This window comes from Hyperoodon ampullatus (assembly GCF_949752795.1).
Source record: "Hyperoodon ampullatus genome assembly, chromosome: 4".
NCBI lineage: Eukaryota > Metazoa > Chordata > Mammalia > Artiodactyla > Ziphiidae > Hyperoodon > Hyperoodon ampullatus.
In genome coordinates, this window is record NC_136917.1 from 116,868,505 (window position 1) to 116,887,470 (window position 18,966).

Here is an 18,966-nt window from a genome sequence, read left to right on the forward strand (position 1 = left end):
TGGTCAGGAGACAGAAAGGGAAAATGTGAGCAAAGGACCTTATTTTGGTTTCTGCAGAAAGGTACTGGCAAGGCAGGGTAAGTGGATTTATGATTGGCTGGTTTAAATAATTTCAGTAAGTTATGGTGCATAGAGGCTGCCCCTAGTTGTCTGGTACCTGGCCCTTAGGTGATTAGAGCAGGAGGATAGTGGCTCTGTGTGCAGAGCTCCATAAAGAAGGGAGTGGGGGGCTTCCCTGGTGGCGCAGTGGTTGAGGGTCCGCCTGCCGATGCAGGGGACGCGGGTTCGTACCCCGGTCTGGGAAGATCCCACATGCCGCGGAGCGGCTGGGCCCGTGAGCCATGGCCGCTGAGCCTGCGCGTCCGGAGCCTGTGCTCCGCAACGGGAGAGGCCACAACAGTGAGAGGCCCACGTACCGCAAAAAAAAAAAAAGAAAAAAAAAGAAGGGAGTGGGGTTGGGTTTTGGATTGGTTGGTTTGCTGGTTTGCATATGAAAGGCGCCCTCCTGGAGAGTTGTTTACTCTGTAGCTGGACCTGGGAGGGCAGACTCCCCACCTAGTATCTGTAAGGCTCCAGATGTCAAACATTAGAATGAAAAGACATGCTTAATACACATATGTTTCACTTTTTGAGAAACTGCCAAACTGTTTTCCAAAGTGTCTATGCCATTTTACATTCATCTCAGCAATGTACGAAGGTTCCACTTTCTCTATAATTTCACCAGCACTAGTGATGACCTGTCTTTTTTATTATAGCCATTTTACATTTTAGCAGGTGTGACGTGTTATCTTGTAGTTTAATTTGCTTTTCTCTAATAACTGATGATGTTGAGCCTATTTTCATGTGCTTATTGGCTTTTCCTATATCTTCTTTGGTGACATATCTGTTCAAAAATTTGCCCATTTTTAAATTGGATTTTATCATCTTATTATTGAGTTTTAAGAGTTCTTTATATATTCTGCAATCAGACATATGATTTGCTTCCTCACAGCATAGCAGCTGGGTTCTAAGAAAGAGCCTTTTAAGAGGCAAAAAGTAGAAGCTGCCAGTCCTTGTACGGCCTGGGCTTAAGTCCAGAATGTCACTTCTGCCACATTCTCTTTTTTGTGGTACGCGGGCCACTCACTGCTGCGGCCTCTCCCGTTGCGGAGCACAAGCTCCGGACGCGCAGGCCCAGCGGCCACGGCCCACGGGCCCACGGGCCCAGCCACTCCGCGGATGCAGGATCCTCCCAGACCGGGGCATGAACCCACGTCCCCTGCATCGGCAGGCAGGCTCCCAACCACTGCGCCACCAGGGAAGCCCTGCCACATTCTGTTGATTAGAGTTAGTGATGTGGCCAGCCCAGACTGAAGGGGAGGGTAAATGAGCTCCTCTTCTTGTTATGAAGAGTAAAATGCACATACAGGGAGGGCATGAATTGGACTTGGCTATCTTTAGAGATGGGCTGTCACCCTTTCAAGTACTTTAATAATTCTAATATCTATAATACATTAAACAAGTATGGTGGATGTTAAGATATTTTAAATGGTTCAATATAATTTTCAAACATTAAAAATTCTTATACCTCTTAGCTCAAATTCCAAATCTAAATCATTTATTTACTCATTTTAAATTGGAATCACAAAGCTAACCTGTTAGATGCTATAATTTGCCAAATTTTCTTAACATTACAAATACTTTAAATACCAAGCAAATAAAGATTGTTCCTCGTGGCAGACAGACCCTAAGGTGATCCCCAATGATTTCCCTTGTCCCGGTGTCCATACTTTTGTGTAATTCCCTCCCCTTGAGTGCAGGCAGGACCTGTGACTTGCTTCTAGCCAATAGAATATGGCAAAAGTGATGTGACATCAGTTCCTTGGTTAGATTGTGTTATATGGAAAAGATGACCAGACATTACACCCATGATTATGTTATGTTGTAAAAGACTGTTTTAGCAGACTGGAGTGAGAGATTCTCCTTGTGGGAGATGTAAGCATCTCTTCATCTTACTTGATGAAGTAAGCAGCCATGTTGGGAAAGCCTGCTGTGGACTGAATGTTTGTATTCCTCCAAAATTCATACGTGGAAATCCTAACCCCCAAAGTGATGGAATTAGGAGGTGGGGCCTTTGGAAGTAATTAGGTCATGAGGGTGACCTCATTAACTTCACGAATGGAATTAATACCCTTATAGAGGAGGCCTCAGAGAGCACTGGTGCCCTTTTTCTTCCACATGAGAACACAACTACAAGCTGACAGTCTGCAACCCAGAAGAGGGCTCTCACTGGAACTTGGCTATGCTGCTATCTGACATCCAGTCTCCAGAACTGGGAGAAATAAATTGCTGTTGTTTATAAGCCACTCAGTCTATAATACCTTGTTATAGCAGCCCAAGTGGACTAAGAAAAAGCCCACATAGCACTGTGGACTCATTTAGAAACGTGGACACCTCTAGAATCTGAGGGAGCCCTCCAGCCAACAGCCAGCAAAAAGTCAGGGTCCTCAGTCACATAGCAGAAAGGAAATACCTTCTACCAACAGCCTGAATGTACTTGGAAGTGGATTTTTTCCTCAGACAAGCCTCCAGATGAAAATGCAGTCAGCCAGCGCCTTGATGGAAGCCTGGTGAGAGCCTGAGCTGAAGACCAGCCAGGACTCCTGATCCTCAGAAACTGTGAGATAATAAACGTGTGTTGTTTTAAACCACTATGTTTGTAGTAATTTCTTACACAACAATAGAAAACTAATATATTATTAATCTTAACACAAAAGTACTAATGTTATGGATGTGATTTACTTTCTTTTTTCTACTAATTCTAATCTTCCTTTAGTCAAAAGATATCTATAAAACAATTATATCATCTATGCAAATTGGGATTCTTATTTTAATTCAGCCAATTGCGGTTGTATATCAGCCAGAGGGATTTTTCTTTAACTGGGACTTGGGATTTGATTTTTTATACTTTGCTAATGGGACATTATGAGCCATTTAATACAGTTCTATACCTTAAAAGGGATGGTCTTGGGCTAACACATCTCCTAGATTCAAATCACACCTTACCTATTCTTCTGATTTGAATCTTCTACCCTACCCTGCCCTCTCCATAAATTATAGTCCATTATTTGTTCCTTGTTTAAATGTGTGCTTATTTGGCTTTTAAAAGCTATTATAATGTCTTTCTGCGTGACTTAAAGGTTGTTTTAATGACTCTTTCTACATATATCTTATTTTTTTTTTTTTTTTTTTTTTTTTTTGCTGTACGCGGGCCTGTCACTGTTGTGGCCTCTCCCATTGCGGAGCATAGGCTCCAGAGGCACAGGCTCAGCGGCCATGGCTCACGGGCCCAGCTGCTCCGTGGCATGTGGGATCTTCCTGGACCGGGGCACGAACCCGTGTCCCCTGCATCGACAGGCGGACTCTCAACCACTGCACCACCAGGGAAGCCCCATATATCTTCTTCTTATTAGTGCTCTTTGAACGTGATCATTGCACTTTTTTCCTGTTTTTCGGGTCACAATTCATGTAGATATTTAAATAGCATTTGTCTGGATTCTGCATATTGCATACCAGAAACAGTAAACATTTGATAAAAACTCCAACATGAGAAGATGTGGAAAAACAAACAGAAAAAAAAAGGAACCTGATGGAAGCAAACAGGAACAGAAGAAAAGAAAACCAACCAATAAATAATATCCTTGGGAAAATAATAGAAGATTTTGCATCCATCAGATAAGAATGGGGTACTATGAAAAACTAACAGTGAACATTTGGAAATTTGAAAAATATGAAAGCTGAAATAAAACACTGTGATAGAAGAGTTGGAAAGTCAAGTCAAGGTTATTGTCCAGCAAGAGGAGCAAAAAGAGAAAAGGAAAATAGAACAGAAAGGGGCTGGTGACATGGACATAGAGCATCAATCAGAGAGGTCAGAAATCATAGAAAGAAAAAAAAAATGGAAAGACAGAAATTTTCCCAAGGAAAAGTACAAGAAAATTTCCCACACATGAAGAACACAGAGCCTCCAAACTGAAAGGGCCCTCTAAGTGCTAGCAACATGAATAGCAAAACATCCACGAGGAGGCACATCCCTGACATTTCAGAACACCTGACTTAAAGAGGCAACATGAAAAGTTTCAGAGAGACAAAACAGGTTACATATAAAATAATGACAATCAGAGTGCCATAAGACTTCTCAACACCACTGGATAGTAGATAATAATGTAGTTATGCCTTTATAATTACCCAGCCAAACCATGAATCAAGTGTAGGGGTTGATTAAGACACTCTCCTTCCTTAGAGCCTGCTGAAAGCTGTGCTTCAGCAAATGCGGAGAGCAAACAAATGAAGGGAAAGAATATCATTGGATCCAGGAAAAGGAAGCCCAACACAAGAGAAACAGTTTGATGGAGAAGGGAATTCTCAGGATTATAGCTGCACAGAAGGGCTTAAGAGCGACCCATCCAGACTGCGGTAGGAAGCTAGAGTGCTATGGAAGGGAGGCCTCAGAGAAAAAAATGGAAATAGATTATCGAGAAATACGCTCGAGCATTGTGGGGAAAGAAAAAACCTATTGAGAGTATTTTACAGAACAGATGGACCACTTGGGAAAATATAAAAGATCAGTACAGAGCAAACAGAATTTTAAAAATTATTAATTCCAGGAAAAATAAAAATTTGTATGAGATACAATATAAAACTAACTGGTCATCACTAAACTATATTTGCATAGCCAAAATAATATATTGACTACTGATTTAGCTAGAATTTTTTATCCTGGAGAAGGAGAGTGGAAGTAGGAGGTGGTAATACAACAGACTATATTATCTTCCACTTAATAGGAAGTTAATAGTTTCAAACTGATAAATCAAGAAATCGCAGTATATATTACTTAGAAATATGAAGATAAATGCCAGGTTTAGGAAAAAAAGCTAAATTAGTTCAAAATATGTGCCTCCAGGGAATAGGGAACTGATATTTTCATTAAGACCTTTCAACATCATTTTGAGCACCTACTATATGCAAGGCATATACCTCCTTCTCCTCAAGATCCCAATCTTCAGTCAGTCCACTACCAAAGAGCCATATGGTGACCCCTTTCATTGCCTCCTCCAGGACCCTGCTCCATCCATCACTTTTTTTTTTCATTTCCATCATCAGTCAGTCTCTCCCTCTCCACTGGTTTCCTTCCCTTTGCTTATAACTGTGTCCAAGAACTTCCAGCCTGGCAAACTGACTGGCCAACTTTGGCTTCATTCCCTGGATTCTGATCTCATTTCTTGGCACAGAACATCGTTGGAATGATATCCACTACTAATGAGCCCTCGTTGGGCCCAGCTCCAGGACCTCCCACTTAATGGGTACTTGCCAGGCACATAACGCCAGCCCTACCTGTAGCAATGGGCACTGAGAAGTCAGAAGTACAGTAACTGTGGAAAAACAAAAAGGAAAGAGAAAAGGATGACACCAAAAGATGGCAGGATCATTATCGACATTGGGAACTCAAGAGCAGGACATTTGGTGAGAGAAGTAAGGAATATGATAAATTTGGTTTAAAACATTGAGTTTGAAGCTTATAGAATTGGGTATTAATTAGGGTAAGGTGGACAGTTAATCATGATCCTGAAACAGTGAAATATAATGGGAAAGGTTTTGGAGTTAATATATACTAGATTCATATTCTGGCTCTGCCAGTTACTAACTGAATAGGCAAGTCACTGCTCTGAGGCTCAACATTCTCATCTGCAAAATAGGGATTGTATCTTGATTAGAAAGCAAGCATGACAAATTTGAGATGTCACCAGGCAATCAGAACGTGATTCTTTCCGTTTGCCAATGCAGGGCACACGGGATCGATCCCTAGTCTGGGAAGATCCCACATGCCGCGGAGCAACTAAGCCCATGTGCCACAACTACTGAGCCTGCGCTCTAGAGCCCATGAGCCACAACTACTGAGCCCGTGAGCCACACTCCTGAAGCCGGCGCACCTAGAGCCTATGCTCCACAACAAGAGAAGCCACCGCAATGAGAAGCCTGAGCACTGCAACGAAAAGTAGCCCCAACTCACCGCAACTAGAGAAAGCCCACAGCGCAGCAACAAAGACCCAACGCAGCCAAAAAAAAAAAAACAAAACAAAAACTTGATTCTTATTGACTGTAGTGTGACATCTAGATTGGAGATGTCAGGACTGAAGGTCATATTCTGATTGCAATAGTGCAGAAGATCAAGGATAACGGGCTCGAGGTATACTCGAGGGAGGGGGCAACCAAGGGTAGAGAGAAATGAGACAATTTAGGAAATACTCGGGAGGTAGAACTATTAGGATGTTGCGATTCAGCGGTTTTGGAAGCAGGATTGTGGCGGATGATGTCAGTGCTCCACCTGTGTGCTTTTGGATCCCTCTACCATTTTCATGCTGTGCTTTCACTTCAAGCAGCCAACACCTGCGAAGAGAGCCAGAACTGTCTGGGATTACATCTCCCAGGGGAGAGCCCAAGCAAATGACTCCTGGCATGGAAGTATACCTCCTCCAGCTTCCTTGCCCCTGGTCCAGACAGCTCTCAGGTACGACTGTCTCCAGGCTCTTCTGTGGAGTTAAGCCTGAATTGCCCTCTTAGGGACTTTGTTGTTTTTTCGTTTGTTTGTTTTAATGTTCTTATATCTTTATTAAAGTACTTTATAAACCTGGCTCAGTAATAACTCTTATACTTTTACATCACAAATTTGCCTTTAAATAATACATAATACACTTAAGGCAGATTTACCTTATAGATGGCCTCAGCTTCTAAACACCACTGCACTGGTTTATACAAATAGCAAAAATCACATGGAGGAGCATCTACTGACATCTTTCCTGGTACTTATCTTTAGCTTTTTCGGAGCACAGGCTCCGGACGCACAGGCCCAGCCGCTCCGCGGCATGTGGGATCCTCCTGGTCCTGGGCACGAACCTGCGTCCCCTGCATTGGCAGGTGGACTCTCAACCACTGCGCCACCAGGGAAGCCCAATCTTTAGCTTTTAAAACTGCATAATAAGTAGAGTTTCCATAAAATTTCATTTTTGAGATAGGAAACAAACAATTTTGCCTTTATCTGTTAGATTGGATGTAGTTATTATTAATAACATAAACTTTAAATCTGTGGGGAAAACCAATACTTTACCTTCACTCCCCAGAGAAAGCTCAACAGCAAGCAAAATGAGGAGCCATTGTAAAATTATATTGCTAAGTATTACCTTAACTCAAAATTCTGCTTATGTAATTGTATCATATCACAGCTAAAAATTACTATTTAAAATATCAAGGGCTTCCCTGGTGGCGCAGTGGTTGAGAGTCCGCCTGCCGATGCAGGGGACACGGGTTCGTGCCCCGGTCTGGGAAGATCCCACATGCCGCAGGAGCGGCTGGGCCCGTGAGCCATGGCCACTGAGCCTGTGCTCCGGAGCCTGTGCTCCGCAAGGGGAGAGGCCACAACAGTGAGAGGCCCGCCTACCGCAAAAAAAAAAAAAAAAAAAAAAAAAAAAAAAAATCAAGATACATCCAAAAGTATCCTTTGGTTGCATTAATATCAGGAGGCTTAGGCAGCACTGAAGATTCATTCTCTGGTCTTCTGGTCATTAGTATAAACTGAAGCTTTTGAAACTATTTGGTGATCCCATTTTGGGGCCCAATATCATAAAACCTTCAGGAGAATAGTGTACTCAGGTAGAAGAATTTGAAGACTGGAAGACTTGCAGTTAAGGTAGAGTTATCACTAGCAGATCTTAGGGAAATAGGAATGCAGCCAGAATCACTTGATATTTATTAGAAATCAAGATTTACTAAATCATTTCTCTTTCAGAAAAATAGCTTTAAAACTTGTATATTTTCAAATGTTCTTTTTTTTTTTTTTTTTTTTGCCGTACACGGGCCTCTCACTGTTGTGGCCTCTCCCGTCGCGGAGCACAGGCTCCGGACGCGAAGGCTCAGCGGCCATGGCTCACAGGCCCAGCCGCTCTGCGGCATGTGGGATCTTCCCGGACCGGGGCACGAACCCGCTTCCCCTGCATCGGCAGGTGGACTCTCAACCACTGCGCCACCAGGGAAGCCCTCAAATGTTCTTTTTTTAAAGAACATATAAAATTAAGATATTTGTGAAAGTAAACCAATTTCAAGTATACTTGTTTCTCTTCCTTTTTCCTCCTTCAAAGGATTTCTTCTCATTGAGCACAAATGTGCTGATCTTTACAGCAAGACAAACCCGTCTGTGCTAAATCTTTTTAATCTTTTCTTTTCATCCTCTGAGAAAAGGTCTTCTTCATTGGTTGTAGTAGATGTAAAATCATAGTCTCTGGAATGACCATTTACAAAACTAAATAAGGGATATTTCTCCTTAGAAGAAATTTTCAGCATCTTAGTGATTTCTTCAGAAGCTCATTTGAAGTCCTGAACATTTCGACAGTAAAATCCTATTGTACAGCTAAAATCCATTTTTCGAAATGACATCTTTTTGGGAGAAGGGCAGTGGAAAGTCTCAAGAGGGAAATCCTTTATGCTGGCATCTACAAAAGATTGGCAGTAATGAGGATCCATGTAAATCAAAGTGTCATCTTGAAATCCAGCAAAGTAATATGACTGTTTAGGTTTGCCACCAATAATACCCACACAGTATTCAAGGCTTAAAATACCCTTTACAAAATCTAAATAGTCTGCATTGTTTCTTTCTCCACCAAGTCTAACAGGAACTAGAATAATAATAGCTTTGTCATCTGTATTATCAGAGGCCATGGAAGCACACTGTTTATCAGTTACATCAGAACTGTAAACTGTACAATGTTGCACAACATAAATAGTTATTCCTTGTAAATCGGGGTGTCTTGCTTCTTCAACTGCTTTTCTTAAAATGTGAGCAACCGCAGCTGGTCCATACCAATCTCCAGCTTTTTCCCCAGACTTCTTTCCATATTCTATTAGTTGGTGTAAACCAAAGAGAGCGAAGGGGGAATCATCAAACCAAGGGATGATTTTCCTGTGATAAATTTCATTTTGCATTTCATGATCATCAGAATATCTCCCGATTGTTTCCTTCAGAGAAATTGTTGGGGTTTTGAGTTCTCTTTCCCCTGAAAGTGATGCTTCAAAAGATGCAGTAAATTTTTTTTACAGTGTTGGAAGTCCATGATTCAGAGTCTGAATTTTCAGTGTTCAAAGCATCAGGCCAGCCAGGTCTAAGCTCTACCAAGAAAGTGTAGTATGAGTCCTTGAGCCAATAGCATCTGGCCAGTTCTTAATGCACAGCTCCAAGCACAGTCTGTTGTCAAAGCTGAGCCTTCTATTTGAGGAAATTCTTCCCTGTGGGTAAGCCATATTCTTGAAATGAAACCTTTACGAAATTCTTCTACGTTTCCCTCAATTACATGATCTTCTATTGTACATCCTGATCTTGCAGGTAACAGTTCATTTTCATTTTATTGAAATCTTTGCTTTATTGCAGTGGTCTGGAACCAAACCCGCAATATCTCTGAGGTATGCCTGTAGTCTAAACAACTTCATATTTAAAATGGTAACACTTTCCAAGCAATAATACAAGGGAATTTCTACTAAAATATGTCTTTGTTTTCAACACCCAACTATATTTCACATTGTTGCAAGCAGATATAAATTTAGTTTTTAACTTGTCAACTTCATCTGTTCCTGTGGCCTCCCTATTCAGATTCTGAAGAAAAAGCCATCACTTGATTGCATTCTTCTGTAAGTTTAGTCTTTTGTCCAGGAAATGTTCCAGCTCCAGCAGCAACTGCTACAAAAGTAGCCAGCACACATGCAGACGCTCTGACCTCAGCGCGGCAGCTACAGGTACCTCGAGCTCCCCAGCCACCATAGTCAGGACTTTGTTTGATATCAAACACTTGCTTAACTTCCTTCTCTTCCATGTCTCTCTTCCTCACTCCCTTACTGTTTCTTCCTAGTGGCACTTCCTAATTAGTCGCTTGCACATGAATCTTCATCTCAGAGTCTGCTTCTGGGGAGTCCATCCTAAGACAGTGTGGTAGTCATTAATGTTACTTATTAATTTTTCTGCCCTCTGCCTCTGGGCACGTGGTAGGGCTATACTTCCTGGCTTTCTGTGGTTGGGTGTTGGGGCCAAGTTATCAGCTCTAGCCGAGGTGATGTGTGTTGCTTCTGGGCTGAGCATGAAATCGCCAAGATGGAACCCTTCAGAGCTCTTTTCCCTTCATTGTGGTGACCAAGAATGCTGAGATAGTGGCTTATCTCTCAGCCTGGGACCTAGAGGCAGTGTGACAAAGTGAAGCAGAGCCCCAGGTCCGACTCAGTAGTCAGAGGGAGAAATAAACTTGCATTGTGTTAAGCCACTGAGAGTTGGGGGTTATTTGCTATACAGCAATACAACCTAGCACATCTTGACAGATACAGAGAGTGAGAAAAAGAGAAGAATCAAGGATAACTAAGATTTCTGACTCCGTCTATTAGATGGATGGGGTTAACATTCTTTGAGCTTGAGAAAAACAAGGAGGAAGAGCTGGATATTTTTTTGTTTTGTTTTTTAGGTGGGGAACTAAGTGCAGTTTTAGACATTTTCAGTTTGAGATTCTAGTGGCAATCTAAACTGAGATATTGAGAAGACTGGTTCTGAATCTCTGGAAAGTGATCTGAGCTGGAGACAGATAATTGGGACATAAGTAATAATTTAGGAAAATAGAAATATAAAATCAGGGCCAAGGGAAAAATAGAATTGCATGGGTGCTAATGATAAACATTAACATAGATGCTATGATTGACATTAAAATTTTTTTTAATTGAAATATAGTTGATTTACAATATTGTATTAGTTTCTGGTATACAGCAAACTGATTCAGGATATATATATGTATTATTTTTCATATTCTTTTTCACTATGGTTTATCATAGGATATTGAATATAGTTCCCTATGCTATATAGTAGGAACTTATTGTTTATCTTTTTTTAATTTTTAATTTACTTTTATTTTTTTATACAGAAGGTTCTTAATTGTCATCCATTTTATGCATATCAGTGTATACATGTCAATCCCAATTGCCCAATTCATACCACCACCCCCCGCACCCCCCCGCCGCTTTCCCCACTTGGTGTCCATACGTTTGTTCTCTACATCTGTGTCTCAATTTCTGCCCTGCAAACCGGTTCATCTGTACCATTTTTCTAGGTTCCACATATATTTGTTAATATACGATATTTGTTTTTCTCTTTCTGACTTAACTTCACTCTATATGACAGTCTCTAGATCCATCCACGTCTAAACAAATGACCCAATTTCGTTCCTTTTTATGGCTGAGTAATATTCCATTGTATATACGTACCACATCTTTATCCATTCGTCTGTCGATGGGCATTTAGGTTGCTTCCATGATCTGGCTATTGTAAATAGTACTGCAGTGAACATTGGGGTGTGTGTCTTTTTGAATTATGGTTTTCTGTGGGTATATGCCCAGTAGTGGGATTGCTGGGTCATATGGTAGTTCTATTTTTAGTTTTGTAAGGAACCTCCATACTGTTCTCCATAGTGGATGTATCAATTTACATTCCCACCAACAGTGCAAGAGGGTTCCCTTTTCTCCACAGCCTCTCCAGCATTTGTTGTTTGTAGATTTTCTGATGATGCCCATTCTAACTGGTGTGAGGTGATACCTCATTGTAGCTTTGATTTGCATTTCTCTAATAATTAGTGATGTTGAGCAGCTTTTCATGTGCTTCTTGGCCATCTGTATGTCTTCTTTGGAGAAATGTCTATTTAGGTCTTCTGACCATTTTTGGATTGGGTTGTTTGTTTTTTTAATGTTGAGCTGCATGGGCTTTTTATATACTTTGAGATTAATCCTTTGTCCATTGATTCGTTTGCAAATATTTTCTCCCATTCTGAGGGTTGTCCTTTCTTCTTGTTTATGGTTTCCTTTGCTGTGCAAAAGCTTTGAAGTTTCATTAGGTCCTATTTGTTTATTTTTGTTTTTATTTCCATTACTCTAGGGGCTGGATCAAAAAATATCTTGCTGTGATTTATGTCAATGAGTGTTCTTCCTAAGAGTTTTATAGTGTCTGGTCTTACATTTAGGTCTCTAATCCATTTTGAGTTTATTTTTGTGTACGGAGTTAGGGAGTGTTCTAATTTTATTCTTTTACATGTAGCTGTCCAGTTTTCCCAGCTCCACTTATTGAAGAGACTGTCTTTTCTCCATTGTATATCCTTGCCTCCTTCATCATAGATTAGTTGATCATAGGTGCGTGGGTTTATCTCTGGGCTTTCTATCTTGTTCCACTGATCTATGTTTCTGTTTTTCTGCCAGTACCATATTGTCTTGATTACTGTAGCTTTATAGTATAGTCTGAAGTCAGAGAGTCTGATTCCTCCAGCTCCGCTTTTTTCCCTCAAGACTGCTTTGCCTATTTGGGGTCTTTTGTGTCTCCAGACAAATTTTAAGATTTTTTGTTCTAGTTCTGTAAACAATGCCATTGGTAATTTGATAGGGATTGCGTTGAATCTGTAGATTGCTTTGGGTAGTATAGTCATTTTCACAATATTGATTCTTCCAGTTCAAGAACTTGGTATATCTCTCCATCTGTTGGTATCATCTTTAATTTCTTTCATCAGTGTCTTACAGTTTTCTGCATACTGGTCTTTTGTCTCCCCATGTAGGTTTATTCCTAGGTATTTTATTCTTTTTGTTGCAATGGTAAATGGGAGTGTTTCCTTAATTTCTCTTTCAGATTTTTCATCATTAATGTATAGGAAGGCAAGAGATTTCTGTGCATTAATTTTGTATCCTACAAGTTTATCAAATTCATTGATTAGCTCTAGTAGTTTTCTGGTAACATCTTTAGGATTCTCTATGTATAGTATCATGTCATCTGCAAACAGTGACAGTTTTACTTCTTCTTTTCCAATTTTTATTCCTTTTATTTCTTTTTCTTTGCTGATTGTCGTGGCTAGGACTTCCAAAACTATGTTGAATAGTAGTGGTGAGAGTGGACATCCTTGTCTTCTTCCTGATCTTAGAGGAAATGCTTTCAGTTTTTCACCATTGAGAATGATGTTTTCTGTGGGTTTGTCGTATATGGCCTTTATTATGTTGAGGTAGGTTCCCTCTATGCCCACTTTCTGGAGAGTTTTTATCATAAATGGGTGTTGAATTTTGTCAAAGGGTTTTTCTGCATCTACTGAGATGATCATATGGTTTTTATTCTTCAATTTGTTAATATGGTGTATCACAGTGATTGATTTGTGTATTTGAAGAATCCTTGCATCCCTGGGATAAATCCCACTTGATCATGGTGTATGATCCTTTTAATGTGTTGTTGGATTCTGTTTGCTAGTATTTTGTTGAGGATTTTTGCATCTATATTCATGAGTGATATTGGTCTGTAATTTTCTTTTTTTGTAGTATCTTTGTCTGGTTTTGGTATCAGAGTGATGGTGGCCTCATAGAATGAGTTTGGGAGTGTTCCTTCCTCTGCAATTTTTTGGAAGAGTTTGAGAAGGATGGGTGTTAGCTCTTCTCTAAATGTTTGAAAGAATTCACCTGTGAAGCCATCTGGTCCTGGACTTCTGTTTGTTGGAAGATTTTTAATCACAGTTTCAATTTCATTACTTGTGATTGGTCTGTTCATATTTTCTATATCTTCCTGGTTCAGTCTTGGAAGGTTATACCTTTTTAAGAATTTGTCCATTTCTTCCAGGTTGTCCATTTTATTGGCATAGAGTTGCTTGTAGTAGTCTTAGGATGCTTTGTATTTCTGCGGTGTGTGTTGTAACTTCTTCTTTTTCATTTCTAATTTTATTGATTTGAGTCCACTACCTCTTTTTCTTGATGAGTCTGGCTAATGGTTTATCAATTTTGTTTATCTTCTCAAAGAACCAGCTTTTAGTTTTATTGATCTTTGCTATTGTTTTCTTTGTTTCTATTTGATTTATTTCTGCTCTGATCTTTATGATTTCTTTCCTTCTGCTAACTTTGGGTTTTGTTTGCTCTTCTTTCTCTAGTTCCTTTAGGTGTAAGGTTAGATTGTTTATTTGAGATTTTTCTTGTTTCTTGAGGTAGGTTTGTATAGCTATAAACTTCCCTCTTAGAACTGCTTTTGCTGCATCCCATAGGTTTTGGATCATCATGTTTTCGTTGTCATTTGTCTCTAGGTATTTTTTGATTTCCTCTTTGATTTCTTCAGTGATCTCTTGGTTATTTAGTAATGTATTGTTTAGCCTCCATGTGTTTGTGATTTTTACATTTTTTTCCCTGTAATTCATTTCTAATCTCATAGCATTGTGGTCAGAAAAGATGCTTGATATGATTTCAATTTTCTTAAATTTACTGAGGCTTGATTTGTGACCCAAGATGTGATCTATCCTGGAGAATGTTCCATGTGCACTTGAGAAGAAAGTGTAATCTGCTGTTTTTGGATGAAATGTCCTATAAATATCAGTTAAATCTATCTGGTCTATTGTGTCATTTAAAACTTCTGTTTCCTTATTTATTTTCATTTTGGATAATCTGTCCATTAGTATAAGTGAGGTGTTACAAAGTCCCCCACTATTATTGTGCTACTGTCGATTTCCACTTTTATAGCTGTTAGCAGTTGCCTTATGTATTGAGGTGCTCCTATGTTGGGTGCATATATATTTATAATTGTTATATCTTCTTCTTGGATTGATCCCTTGATCATTATGTAGTGTCCTTCCTTGTCTCTTGTAACACTTTATTTTAAAGTCTGTTTTATCTGATATCAGTATTGCTACTCCAGCTTTCTTTTGATTTCCATTTGCATGGAATACCTTTTTCCATCCTCTCACTTTCAGTCTGTATGTGTCCCTAGGTCTGAAGTGGGTCTCTTGTAGACAGCATATAGATGGGTCTTGTTTTTGTGTCCATTCAGCAAGCCTGTGTCTTTTGGTTGGAGCATTTAATCCAATCATGTTTAAGGTAATTATCAATATGTATGTTCCTATGACCATTTTCTTAATTGTTTTCGTTTTTCTTTGTTTTTTTTTTTTTTTTTGGTACGTGGGCTTCTCACTGCTGCGGCCTCTCCCATTGCGGAGCACAGGCTCCGGACGTGCAGGCCCAGCGGCCACGGCCCACGGGCCCAGCCGCTCTGCGGCACGTGTGATCCTCCCGGACCAGGACACAAACCCGCATCCCCTGCATCGGCAGGCGGACCCTCAACCGCTGTACCACCAGGGAAGCCCTTGGGTTTGTTTTTGTAGGTCCTTTCCTTCTCTTGTGTTTCCCACTTAGAGAAGTTCCTTTAGCATTTGTTGTAGAGCTGGTTTGGTGGTGCTGAATTCTCTTAGCTTTTGCTTGTCTGTAAGGCTTTTGATTTCTCTGTCGAATCTGAATGAGATCCTTGCTGGGTAGAGTAATCTTGGCTGTAGGTTCTTCCCTTTCATCACCTTAAGTATATCATGCTACTCCCTTCTGGCTTGTAGAGTTTCTGCTGAGAAATCAGCTCTTAACCTTATGGGAGTTCCCTTGTATGTTATTTGTCGTTTTTCCCTTGCTGCTTTCAATAATTTTTCTTTGTCTTTAATTTTTGCCAGTTTGATTAATATGTGTCTCGGCGTGTTTCTCCTTGGGTTTATCCTGTATGGGACTCTCTGTGCTTCCTGGAGTTGGGTGGCTATTTCCTATCCCATGTTAGGGAAGTTTTCAACTATATTCTCTTCAAATATTTTCTCTGGTCCTTTCTCTCTCTCTTCTCCTTCTGGGACCCCTATAATGCGAATGTTGTTGAGTTTAGTGTTGTCCCAGAGGTCTCTTAGGCTGTCGTCATTTCTTTTCATTCTTTTTTCTTTATTCTGTTCCGCAGCAGTGAATTCCACCATTCTGTCTTCCAGGTCACTTATCCGTTCTTCTGCCTCAGTTATTCCGCTACTGATTCCTTCTAGTGTATTTTTCATTTCAGTTATTGTGTTGTTCATCTCTGTTTGTTTGTTCTTTAATTCTTCTAGGTCTTTGTTAAACATTTCTTGCATCTTCTCAATCTTTGCCTCCATTCTTTTTCTGAGGTCCTGGATCGTCTTCAATGATTATTCTGAATTCTTTTTCTGGAAGGTTTCCTATCTCCACTTCATTTAGTTGTTCTTCTGGGGTTTTGTCTTGTTCCATCATTTGGTACATAGCCCTCTGCCTTTTCATCTTGTCTCTCTTTCTGTGACTGTGGGTTTTGTTCCACAGGCTGCAGGACTGCAGTGCTTCTTCCTTCTGCTGTCTGCCCTCTGTGTTTATGTGTTGTGTACGTGGTACTTTGTATCTGTTCATCCCAAACTCCGAATTTACCCCTTTCCCCTTTGGTAGCCGTAAGTTTATTTTCTGTGAGTCTGTTTCTGTTTCATAAATAACTTCATTTGTATCATTTTTTAGATTCCACATATAAGTGATATATGCTGTTTGTCCTTCTCTTTCTGACTTAATTCACTTAGTATGATACTAAGTCCATCCATGTTGCTACAAATGGCAAGATTTCATTCTTTTTTATGGCTGGATAATATTCCATTGTGTGTGTGTGTGTGTGTGTGTGTATACACACACACACATATATATACATACACATTGTATATATATATATATATACACACACACACACACACACACACTACATCTTCTTTATCCATTCATCTGCCAATGAACATTTAGTTTGTTTCCATGTTCCATGTCTTGGCTATTGTAAATAGTACTGCTGTGAACATTGGGTTGCATGTATCCTTTCAAATTATAATTTTGTCCAGATATGTGTCCAGGAGTGGGATGGCTGGATCATATGGTAACTTTTTAAGGAACCTCCATACTGATTTCCATAGTGCCTGCACCAATTTAATTCCTGCCAACAGTGTAGGAAGACTCCCTTTTCTCCACACCCTCTCCAGAATTTATCTGTAGACTTTTTACTGATGGCCATTCTGACCGAAGTGAGGTTGTACCTCATTGTAGTTTGGATTTGCAATTCCCTTATAATTAGTGATGATGAGTGTATTTTCATGTGCCTATTGACCATCTGTATGTCTTCTTTGGAAAAATGTCTCCTTAGATCTTCTGCCCATTTTTTGATTGGGTTTTGTGTTGGAGAGGTTGTTGTTGTTATTGAGTTATATGAGCTGTTTTTATGTTTTGGAAATTAAGCCCTTGTGGGTCTCATTGTTTGCAAATATTTTCTCCTAGGTTGTCTTTTCATTTTGTTCATGGTTTCCTTTGCTGTGAAAAAGCTTGTATGTTTCATTATGTTTCATTTGTTTATTTTTGTTTTTATTTCTATTACCTTGGGAGACTGACCTAAGAAAACATTGCTACAGTTTATGTCAGAGAATGTTTTGCTTATGTTCTCTTCTAGTTTTATGGTGTCATGTCTTATATTTAAACCTTTAAGCCATTTGGGGTTTATTTTTGTGTATGATGTGAGGGTGTGTTCTAACTTCACTGATTTACATGTGGCTGTCCAGCTTTCCCAGCACCACTTGCTGAAGAGATTGTCTTTCCTCCATTGTATATTCTCGCCTCTTTTGTTGAAGATTAATTGACCATAGGTGTGTGGGTTTATTTCTGGGCTCTCTATTCTGTTCCATTGATCCATTTGTCTGTTTTTGTGCCAATACCATGCTGTTTTGATTACTGTAGCTTTGTAGTATTGTCTGAAGTCTGGGAGGGTTATGCCTCCAGCTTTGTTCTTTTTCCTCAGGATTGCTTTGGCAATTGTGGGTCTAGGTCTTTTATGGTTCAATACAAATTTTAGGATTATTTGTTCTAGTTCTTTGAAAAATGTCATGGGTAATTTGTTAGGGGTCGCATTAAATGTGTAGATTGGGAATTCCCTGGCAGTCCAGTGGTTAGGACTCTGTGCTTTCTTTGCCATGGGCCCAGGTTCAATCCCTGGTCAGGGAACTAAGATCCCATAAGCCGCATGGCACAGCCAAAAAAAAATCTGTAGGTTGCTTTAAGTAGTGTGGCCATTTTAACATATGATTGAAATTTAAATTGTGCATTAAGCTTCCTGGCCAGGGAAACAAAGGACACATATTCTAATATATGACTCTCACTATTGGAAAGAAATAAATATATCAGTTCCTTTCTTTCAAGAAACCAAAGTTCTGAATGTTCTCCTCCCACGTCAACCAGAGTAGCTTCTGAATAATATGGTCTTAGAGAAAGAATTTCATGACCCCCTAAAATTTGGAAAACTAGAGCTGATCTTCCCTGAGTATCATTTCTTTGGGCTAGATTTCTGATACAAACTGAATGACAGAAAATTCAATATATAGTCTCTGAGGAACTCCAAATGGAAGAGAACCCCAGGGGTATCTAGGCAAAGAAGACTTTTCTCCAGGAAACAGCTTTGGAACTTTCCCAGCATTTATTTTCGCTATCTAAGTTGTCCTGTGAAGTTACATTTTGTGGCTTATAGCCCGTCTTGATCACAAGTTTGGAAAGTGCTGCTCTGTATTTGCCAGCATCTCCACTGAATAGTGACTGCTACTACTTTTGTAGCCATGAAACTTTCCCAACAAGTATTATAATGTCTTCAATAGAGCAGAAGGGAATAATCGACTACAAAGGGGCCTGGAAGTGATTTTAATCATGGAGAATGACTCTGCAAGATGACTACAATACCTAGCTAATGTGATATGTAAGGTTTTCTTTCACAGAACAGCAAATCAACTCAGTTCACTGAACAGACATGGTCATTGGTAAAGCATTCATGTATTTGTTGGAGTCTAGTAAGTTTTATGAGAGTGAAAGAATAATTCTGGCATATATGTAAAATATTAACATTTGAGGAAAAATAGCAACCAGAGGAAAGAAAATGGAAAAAAAATCACAAAAAGTAAAAATTTTAAATGTAAATACCATGCAAGAACCACTAATATATGCTCAATAAGATGCCACGATAAAAGTCTTCTTTTATAGAGTGAACTGAGTGAACTAAAGCATGTTTTTGGTATTCATGATAGTGTCTAGAAGGAAAACCCA

General features: G+C 39.7%; 1 pseudogene across 1 annotated transcript; it reads right to left on the bottom strand.

Annotated features, from left to right (window-relative positions):
• Positions 1-8,205: 8,205 nt before the first annotated feature.
• Positions 8,206-9,841, bottom strand: LOC307051288 (cysteine protease ATG4C-like; annotated as a pseudogene). Its single transcript has 3 exons — positions 9,821-9,841; positions 9,509-9,676; positions 8,206-9,428 (listed from the first exon to the last, which is right to left on the bottom strand). The product of its transcript is annotated as a cysteine protease ATG4C-like (transcript).
• Between the last annotated feature and the right edge of the window lie 9,125 nt (positions 9,842-18,966).